The sequence below is a fragment of the Manis javanica genome, chromosome 3, assembly GCF_040802235.1.
Source record: "Manis javanica isolate MJ-LG chromosome 3, MJ_LKY, whole genome shotgun sequence".
Classification (NCBI taxonomy): Eukaryota; Metazoa; Chordata; class Mammalia; order Pholidota; family Manidae; genus Manis; species Manis javanica.
The window spans coordinates 84,401,533-84,412,118 of NC_133158.1; the positions used below are offsets into that span (position 1 = coordinate 84,401,533).

The 10,586-nt window shown below is 35.8% G+C and overlaps 1 long non-coding RNA gene across 1 annotated transcript in view; it reads right to left on the reverse strand.

Annotated features, from left to right (window-relative positions):
- LOC140848173 (uncharacterized) overlaps positions 1-8,608 on the reverse strand; it is a 75,646-nt gene extending 67,038 nt beyond the window's left edge. The window contains exon 1 of the long non-coding RNA XR_012128724.1: positions 8,512-8,608. This is a non-coding gene — a long non-coding RNA (uncharacterized lncRNA). The remainder of the gene's footprint in view (positions 1-8,511) is intronic.
- Between the last annotated feature and the right edge of the window lie 1,978 nt (positions 8,609-10,586).

Sequence of the window (10,586 nt, forward strand, 5' to 3'; positions counted from 1 at the left end):
GTCTTTGTTACAGGGGCCCCATCGAAGAACTCAGAAGGGTAGAGGGAAAATTATCTTTTCTTCCCCTACAGAATGTAGGATTACTGTAACAGATAAATAGCAGAAAGTTACTTATTCTATTTTTGAGAAAAATGCTATGTAATTGATATAACATGTGAACTGTTTATTTGAATAGTTTTGATACAAAGAAAGATGACACATTTTAAATTTGGCATCTTATTATAAAACAAAAATATTATTCTTATTAAGGGAATAAATCCAAGGACATATATAAGAATCACAAAATCAAAATCTAGTCTCAAATGGACTTCATATTCATGGAGTGAAGTCCATGAACTAGGGTATTAATATCAGATTATATATTGAAAGGTGGAAAAGTAATAGTTATGAGGAAGATTATGAGCTTTCTACTTAGAAATAAATTAAGAAGATGTATGGTATGTCATTGAACAAATTTTGAAGAAACAAGACCTTCTGGTCTCTCCCTAGGGGTTTATAAAACAAGAAAACCTGGTCAATGATGCATGAAGTGACAGACAGGAGTTGCAGAGTATAATCCATTTCTTTTGGAGATTAATTGAAATCAAGCATATATAGGTGCTGAGTTTATATGATTGAAACCAGAAAAATAAAAGCAAAATGATAAGAGCTCCTCATATACAAGTGAACCACAAAATAGCAGCCTTAGGATCTTCTTACCTTATGGAAGAAAGGGAGGGAGGGAGGTAAGAAAAGAAAGAAATTATTCTTCTTGACTACTACATGGTCTAGAAGCTCCAGAAAAATCCAACTCCTAAATTCACAAGCCACATTGTCTTTGAAAGACATATTTGCTATTTCAGTTATCTTTCTGTTTTATAGTGTTGTCAAGCCAATTTGGTTGACCACAATTTTTCTTCCTCATTATTTTACCATGCTATATAAACTCTGTAAGAAACAGATTTTAATGTCATTCAGTTTGATGATCAACTTGAGTACTGTTCTTACAATCTATTTCCAATTAGAGTTGTGATCATTCCTGAGGCTGTCTTATAACAAGTGGTTACCCTCTGGGTAACTTTTCTTTAAATGCAAGCCTATTAGAAACTTCCAGTGTTTAGCTAAGAAAAGCTACAGGTCATCAAGACTTGACATCCCTTGTATCATGACTTCACTATAACAGGGTCATTCAGATCTAAATGACTTTACAACTGCAATTGAACTGGTCTCTCCCCTTGTTACAGTCATTATCTTTGGTCATTTTATTTAAATGCATCATTTAGTTTGACATCAAATTGTATGACGGAATAAAAGGGACCTTCGGGGGTGTAAAAACATCCCTAAGTAAAACTGATAACATCAAATAACTTCAAGGTTAACTCTGCACAATCAGTTACTAACTTGCCATGTCTCTTTTACCAAGAAGAATCGCTGGCATAGCTAAACTGGACCATTTAACCTTGAGGGTTAGAGAAACAAAGGAGTAGGCTGCTGAAGCCTTTGAGGATCTGTGTATAGAAAACTCAACATTATTTAAAAAAAAATAACTCATTTATAAAAATATATAAAGTAGGGTCCAGTAGTGGCTAGTATTCTTAACTTATTCTCAATTTAAGAGTAGAGGCTCTGAGGTTACACAGACTTAGGCTCAACTCCTGGTTTTGTCACTAGGCTACATAAGCAAGAAGGGAAAAAAATAAGGTTAAATTTTTTAGTACTAGTATCCTCATATGTAAAATTGAAATTATAATACTTATTCATAGAATTGTTTTCAAGGACAAGTAAAATAAAAAGACTCTACTTAACACTGAAAATAATACATAGGGGACTTTTATTAATGGTAGGGTTGTTATATAACTAATAAGAGAAATCATAACCCCTAATCATTAGCAGTGTTTAAATTTAAGATTAACTTTAAAGAATAGGTGATTACATCCATATTTCTTTCCACTTGACTAGTAAATCCAGGTGTGTCTTTCATTGACATAATTTTTACCTATTTCCATTTCCTGTCCTTTACATGTTAATTAATGGAATAAGTAATATAAATTTTTATATGTGATTCCTTACATAACTGACCAGTTATGTTAGCATAAATCCACCCCTTAAATTCTAAAAGCACATAACCAAATATTACCATTTAAGTTTTCCATTAGGAATTCATCCCTTTGGATTAATAAACCATTATTTTCAAGATATCTAGGAGACAACATATTCATAACCAGAGGACATTCATATTTCAATGTAAATGAGTGAGGTGTTTCCACTGTCTTGTGGAGAACAGGGGAGGACAGCTGGGCATAACACAAGACATCAATAAAACAGCCTGAGTTAGGTGGGTATCTTTGCAAGTGTGGAAATAGGGCTGCCAACAGACTTGGAAATGGGAGCAAAGAGAATAGGAAAAAAAGCTATTTCACCATTTTGACTAGAGGTTTCATAGTCTTGGATTCTAATAAAATCTTTATGTGTTTGATAGTCGCTGTAACGTTTAATCATATAGGGTGTGAATATCTGCACTGATTCTATGGGGGCCCTAGAGACCACCGTGTGTCTGAGCTATTTCATAACTGAGAGTGCCCCATTGAGCAATTTAGGAACATGTGGAAGCATTTCTTGCTAATCCTATTTTTTTGTCTAATATAGGTAAATTTAGTGGATTCAATAATGCAATTGTCTCTTGGGGGTGAATTCATTCTCTTTCAGGTTATGGCTCAGTTCTTCAGATTCTGCTGTTTCTCCTTAGGCTACTCTCTAAGATGGTATATTGCAAAGGTGGGCAAACTTTATCTGTAAATGACCAGACAGTATATTTTAGGCTTTACTGGCCATATAGTTTCTATTGCAACTATTCAACTCTGCCACTATAGCAGGAAAGTAACCACAGACAGGATATAAATGAATGGGTAAGACTACGTTCCAATAAAACTTGATTTATGAATACTTTATATAAAATTTGATTTTCATATCTTACTCAAGTGTTAAAAAATACTTAAATTTTTTTCAGTCATTTAAAATGTAAAAACATTCTTAGCTTACAGGACTTACAAAATAGAGAGCAGGTTCTTACATGGTGAGAACTTGTTCATTATGCTTCAGAAGATTGGAGACTGACAAGAATTAGGCTTGAGATGGATTAATGATTGTGCATTGAGCATTGACTCCCCTATATAGAATTTTATTGTTGTTAACAACCATTTGATCAATAAATATGAGAGATTCCCTTTCAAAAAAAAAAATAGAGAGCAGGCAATATTGGCCCATGGGCTATAATTTGCTTACTCCTGGTGCACTGTATACTAACAGGGGCAGCTCAGGTGAACTTGGGCACAGGCAGATGGAAGCTCTCCAGCCTCAAGCTAATCTTTGGGTGTGTTGGCCAGTGATCATGCACTCAGAGTTAGCCTATTTGTTCTATGTATGACTGTAGCCTTGAGATCCTCAGTTTCTCAATGTGATCTGACCTTTAACTCCTCCAAGCTGATGCTGCTTCCCATCTGCTTCCTGGTTCTGAAGACCCCTCGGGGTCATTGCCACATCCATCTTATCCTTGGACCAGGTTACTCTCACCACACCAGGTTCTTCTGTAGGCCCTAAATCAGTGTTCGTGTACTTTGGAACTGAAGGAAGCATGCAGATGTCAATGAGATCCTCTTTCTACCAAACCAAACCACCCACCTTTTGAATGTACTGAGCTGCTGTATGTTGGCCAGACAAGTTCTGGAATGTCAGTTTCCCAGTGGAGTACCGAAATGATGAGCAAGGCTACAGCTCCCTGCTCTAGGTGTTCCTGTCTACATGTACAGTGAGCTCCCTCCTCACTTTGGGGCTTTGAAGCATCGGAAGCATACAATTCCATTATTTTTGTCCTCAGTATCATATTCTCCTCCCTTCAGAGAGAACACTGTTCTTCTCTTCTTCCCTGATACAAAAATATTAGTGGATAGCTTGCAGAGAAAATCAATTTATTAATAAGGAAAATAATTTACCAAATATTTAAAGAATTATACCCTTAATATATAGGGTTTCCATGGACAGAAATAAGGAGGCTTAACATTCTAGTGAAACAACATGAACAAAGGAGAGGAGACATAATATTGTCCGCAAATTCATAGCTGTCATTCAAAAGCATGGTGCTTATTGTAAGATTTGGTCCACGAAACATTTTAAGAAAAAGAACAAATTTACAATGAAGCAGAATAAACTTTATGTTAATTACTAACAGAACTTTTCCAGATAGTATTGTGCTCAGAAAGTATATTTACTAGGAGAAAAGTAATATTTTTATCATATGCCAATTTGTGTGGGAGCATTTTAATACTGAATTTAATGAAATAGAATAAAATCTATGTTGAAAAATTTTCTTAGTGATATAGTTATATTTCACATGGCCACAAATTAATAAAACTAAAAAAGAATCTGGTGACAGTTTAGTAAATATTCATTTATTTACTAAATGATCATTCTGCAAATATTTGCAAAGTACTTACAATATGCCAAGCACTGTTGTAGGGCCAAATATCATGTAGTGAACAAAACAATGTCATGCAGGAGGACAGACAATAAACAAGATAAGTTAGTAAAATACACATGTGAATAAATGACATGTTCTAAGAAAGAATTATGAAACAGGGAAAGGCCCTATGCAATACAAAGTTAAGCACTGAAATTTTTCCTAGGGTAGTCAGGGAAGTCTTAATAAAAAGATGACTTTTGAATAAAAATAGGAAGGGAGGGAGCTAACCATGTCATTATGACAGGGAAGAATGTTCTAAGCTATGAGAACAGCAAGTACTGAGGACTTGGGAGTATGTCTGATTATGTCTGAGAAAGGGCAAGGAAGCCAGCATTGCTGATGTCCTAACAGGGAGAGATGAAGGCGAGAGGTCATGTAGAGCCAGATAACATGGAGAGAGTTATAGTGAGAATTTTCAGTTGTATTCTGAATAAGAAACCCATGGAAAAATTTGGTGCAGAGTAGTGACCTAACTGGATTATGATTTAATAGGATTACTCTGGCCACTGTGTTGATAACCGGCTATAGAAGGACAAGATTAGAAACAGAGAAGCCAATTGGGAGACCTTTACATTAATCCAAACAAGAGATGATGGTGGCTGGGACGTGGTGTGACAGAAGTATATGTGATGAGAATGGTCAGATTCTGGATATATTTAGAAGTGGAGACAATGAGATTTCCCTGTGGACTTGGATATAAGGTTCAAGAGAAGAGGATTAGTCAGAGATGGCACTGGGTCTTTTGGATTGAGGAACTAGAAATAGATTGTCATTCACTAAAATGGCAATAAGCTGTTACAGGACTTGGCTTGGGGGAGTATATTAGGAGCTCAGTTTTAGACATGTTAAGTTTTGGAAGCCTGTTAGACATCTAGATGCAGAGGTCAAGGGCATATCTGAGCTAAGGAGAGAAATTTCAGCCAAAGATATGAGTGTGTAAATCATCAGTACCCAGATGGAATTTATAGCCTGAAGACTGAATAAAACCAAGGGAGGAGAATTAGCAAAAGGAACTGAGTAGGAGTGGACAGAAAGGTAGGAGGAAGGCTAGATGACTCAAGTGTGTTGGAAATCAAGTGAAGACAGTACTTCAAGAAGTAGAGATATCAGATGTTGAAACTAGGTGTCTGTGTGCTCAAGTCATTAGAACCCTGTGTTTTGCTTCCCTGCCATGCTGTCTTTGGATTAGCTAATGTTCAACTGTGGCTGCTTCGTTTGATGACTGACTAAAATGAGTTGGCTAACCTAGAAGATTTGCTTCTAAGGAGGTTTTGGATTAAGTTGTTCAATACTATTGAACAAATATTTATTAAGTTCCTAGTATTTTCACAATGCCTGGAAATAAATATGAAAAAGATATAACTGCTATTCTTCTATTCAAACTCACATTCTAATAGAATTTATCAAACCTGACACATAAATAACTTAAATATTAAATATAATGGATACAAATTTCAAAACTCAGGTGGGAAAGAAGTGTAAATTTGTTGACTTTTCTATACTGCAACATAATTTTTTATTTTGTATCCTCATTTGATCAAGTGATAAAAATAAAATTTTCATCAAGTCAGGACCATATCTTTTATCCAGGGGTTTTGTCATAATCTAGGGTTCTTAGATAATGTCTCTGTATCAAGGAATGAAGCAATGGTCCTTTCTCTTCTGTCTGCATTCTCTGAGATCAACATGCTCCCAACTATTCCTCTGTCACAGACCAAGGGCAGGTTGCCCTTGCATTTTCTTACACCCCCTCCTACGTTCCCTCCCCAGTTCTCTCCCTACCTGGGTAACACTCCAGGTCTGGCTCTCTTGCTACTACTTATGTAGCCTCTCAGGGGCACAGTAAACAATCAGCTGCCCTCCCTGACTACAACAGGTAGTCGCCCCCCAGTGCTTCTCCAGAGAGGAGACAGGAGAGGAAGTTAATGACCTATCATACCTAGATGAGGAAGCCTCCATAAAAATCCCAATAGTACAGGTTCAGTGACCTTCTAGGTTGGAGAACACATCCACACTGGAAGGATGATGCACCTCAACTTTACAGCAACAGAAGCTCCAGCAATCAGGACCCTCCCAGACCTTACCCCACATATCTCTTCATCTGGGTATTCATCTGTATCTTTTATCATATCTTTGAATAAATTAGTAAAGGTAAATGTTTTTCCCTTAGTTCTGTGAGCTTCCTGAGGAAATAATAGAACCAAGAAAGTTATGGGAACCTGAAATTTATAGCCAAGTTGGATAGAAGTTGCAAGTAACCTGGGGACCTGCTACTTGCAGTTGGCATCTAAAATGGGGAGGAGTCTTGTGAGACTGAGCCCTTAACCTGTGGGATCTGATGGTATCTGCAGGTAGACAGAGTCAGAATCTACCTGCAGGACACCAAGTGGTATCACAGTTTCTTGTGTGGTGAAAAACACATGCACATTTGGTTACCAGAAGTGACAGTAACTAAAGAAGGCACACAGGAGGAGAAGGAATGGGGAGTTTTTCTTAAAACAGATCTCCATTCACTATCTCAAGAGACTCTCTCCACTCTTAAAAATAATTGTATTCCCTTGAATGCACAGGAGATGGCCCATGGGTATAGGTAGAACTTTTCTACAATGCCACCACCATCCTTAGCTGAGACTAGCCTCTAAGACCCCTCACACTCTTGTGCAATGGTGAGTCTCAACTGTCTTTGCCTAAAGTCAGCAAAGATATGAACTGGTTCCCTACCCTGATCTCTACCCATGCCTTCTTCTAGTAGAGTTGTGTCCAGTACCTGAACCTCAGCTGTCTGACTCAAGAAAGAAAATGGCTTCTAAGCTTTCACATGACTGTGGCTGTTCCAGTGACTCCCGCTCTGGCTTTCTCCTGTGACACCACCAGCCTCTTAGCTCCCACATGAGCAGTGTTGAACATGTTCTCTTTACAGATACAGTCCATCTGCGAGTTGTTTGATTTTCTCATAGACAAGCCAAAAAGAAGGGTGTCAGTAAGACTTTTCAATACTCTCTTTAAAATGTTTCCCCTGCAGGATTGAGGTCTAATCTCTCACATTTACAGATGATAAAAGGGCTTCTATAATTCACTAGCAGATATTATTTTACATGGGGAGACTGTAGTTAAAACTTCACTTCTAGAATTGATACTCTCAGTTTTCCATTTCTTAGTTATTTTCCCTTTTACTATAAAAGAGCACAATAGCTGAAAATTAAACTGGATTAAAGTAGCTAAAACAATATACTTTGAAAATCTATTTTGTTTATAGGAAAATGTCTTCTGAGAGACCACAATGATCTTTATTTTATTTTATATGCCTAAAAATTATTCAATTCTATGATAAAGAAATCTGAAAATTCTGTGATTCTAATTAATCAGAACTTTTTTAAACTTAGTCCTGGAAACCCATAAAAAATTATTAGTTGTCAGCAGCTTTAATGCCAGTTTATTAGAGGCCCTGACTCAGTGCCTGCTGATAGTTATTGTGAAGGCTGAAAGGTTAACAAGAACAGGTTGCTATGAACCATCTTGCCAGGTGTTTTCCCCCGCAGTTAATGGACCTAAGCCAACTGAAGTTATCACTCTAGAACTAGTCACAGACACTCTTAATCTTCACATAGAAACACTGGGGAAAAAAGCTGGGAAATTTGTATTATTACTTTTCACCATCATCACATTTAGAAAAATTAAAATAGAGTCTCATTAATCTTCTATTTGTAAATGAAGGTCTGACAAACCCAAAAAGAAAGAAAGAAACCTTTTAAAATAGTATGTATGTATAACATGTTCCATTAAAATAATAAGAGTCCCTTCAGTGAAACAATGTCTAGTAAAATCTCTCACTATTTTCCAGGCATAGTGGTTAAGAGCGACATAGGTATTAATATGTCTAAGTTCTTTTAATTGCTGGGTTTATAAATCTGAATAGTTGCAATGAAATAATCAGAGTCAACCAGACAGAACTAGAGCCAGTCACTGTGGGTATCTGAAATGTGTATGCCGTTTGTGGGGATGGAATTTGTACTCACCCAGTCTGGAATGGAGCAGATGGAAAAGCAAACAGGGAAGCAAATGCTTTGTCTTTAGATATTGTGGTTCACTGATGATCCCTATTTATTTTGGGAACTTCAGAACATCTGTAAAAATCAGATAAAAGACAAACTGAGATTATTGAGAAAAATTTGAATGAAGCATGGAATTTTACAGCTATCACGCTGTCAGATTAAGAAGAGATTCTCATTCTCTGCCAATATTTAGGAATCTTGTTGAATTTTAAGTAGCAGCCTTTGAAATTAAACACTTAGCTGAAGTAAATACAAAGGAAGGAAATGCTCTAATTGTATAAAATCCAAAATTAAGCAAATGGAAACAAGAGTAAGAAGAATGGCAGTGGCCCATATATAACAGAAGTGAAAATTGCTCATGCCCACCCTGATACCAGTGTGTTCAACTAGTGCCAAGATCTTGGTTTCTAAACACCATTCTCAATGTAAAGGAACTAGGGTAGCTTAGAGAAATGGCTGAGGCAAAGAAAATCACTGGTGAGGCTAAATGTTCTCATAGTGTCAGAAAGCAAGAAAACATTCAATGATTAATGGGGGTTTTAAAAGAAAATAGAGGCTAGCTTTAAAGACCCAACTGGACAAAAAAAAAAAAAATCTGAGACAATGAGGCCATTTTTAGAAAGGAAAATAATAAATTATAACAAACTGCATTAAAAAGAGAGTCTATAATAAAACATATGTGTGGAGGAAGAAAAAGCTCTTTGTGATAAAAAAAATTGCTAGCTGTTATATATAGAGGGAATGCTAAAATTAGAAAATAACTTTTTTAAAACCAACGGTGTAAAAATTGATTTAGGCAAGAAACATCAAACAATGCTGAGAGACAGGATGAAATGATTCCTACTTTCTCAAAGTTTCAGTCAGTAAATTATTTACTGATTATTAAGAAAAAAGGGTACTTTACAGTAGTGACTTTAGCAAGGGATCAAAGCAAGAATCACCAGCAGTTAGACAAATTAGCATTGTGCATCTCCTATGATGCTGTATGTGGGAGGCATACAGTGTCATCGATAGCTATGATGTATTCCTGCAAAAAGTATTTAACCTGAAATTCTTTATGAGAAAACAAGTCCAAATTGTGGAATATTATATGAAACAATTGGCCTGGATTTGGCAAATTTGGTAAGTTGTGAAATATTATGGAAAAAAGAAAAGAAAAAGAAAAGGTATGTTTACAGATTAAAGGAAAGTAAGAAGACATGGTAATTAAATGATAATTGTGATCCTTGATTAGATGCTAAAAAATAAATTTAAAAAACCACATTCATACAACTATAAAGGACACATGTGGGACAATAAGATAAACTAATGGATTTTTATTTTAATAATATTATTGTGATGATATTCAGTTTCTTAGATATGAAAATGACATTTTGTTCATGTTAAAGATGTCTTTGTTCTTATGAGATACATGTTGAAGTATTTAGAGTAAAAAAGTGATTGTATTTACAACTTAATTTCAAATATTTCAGCCAAAAAGGGTATAAATGAAAAATGTATATACTAATAGAGATTGTAAAGCAAATGTGGCAACATGATAAAAATTAGAATTAGAACATGTAAGGGGAAAATATATATATAACTCATACTATTCTTTTAACTTTTCATAGGATTTAATTATTTTTATGAATAAATAATGCTCATCTCTAATGGTTTCATTCACTTGTCCAAGAAACACTCTGCACTGAAATCCCAAACAAATATAAACTCTCATGACTGCTATCTGAGTAGATTTTCTGTAAGTTCCTATGTGGTCCATTACCCTACATGGTCACCATAGGCCACCAGCAATGGGCAAAATAAACCACAGGGTGAGAAATGTCAGGTCAGAGAATTTCACTGCAATTCAAGTCACATCTGGTTTTCTTTGATGTCATGGGAAAACCAATGAAGAATTTGGTTAAGTGATGCTCTAGATGATGATCTTCAAAAGCCACACATGAAGTACTGATGTGCTATACTTTAGCCAGGAAAATCATACCAATACTGCAGATATTTCTTTGTTTGTCATCTGTGAATTTTTTGGGAGCCTGGAAAAT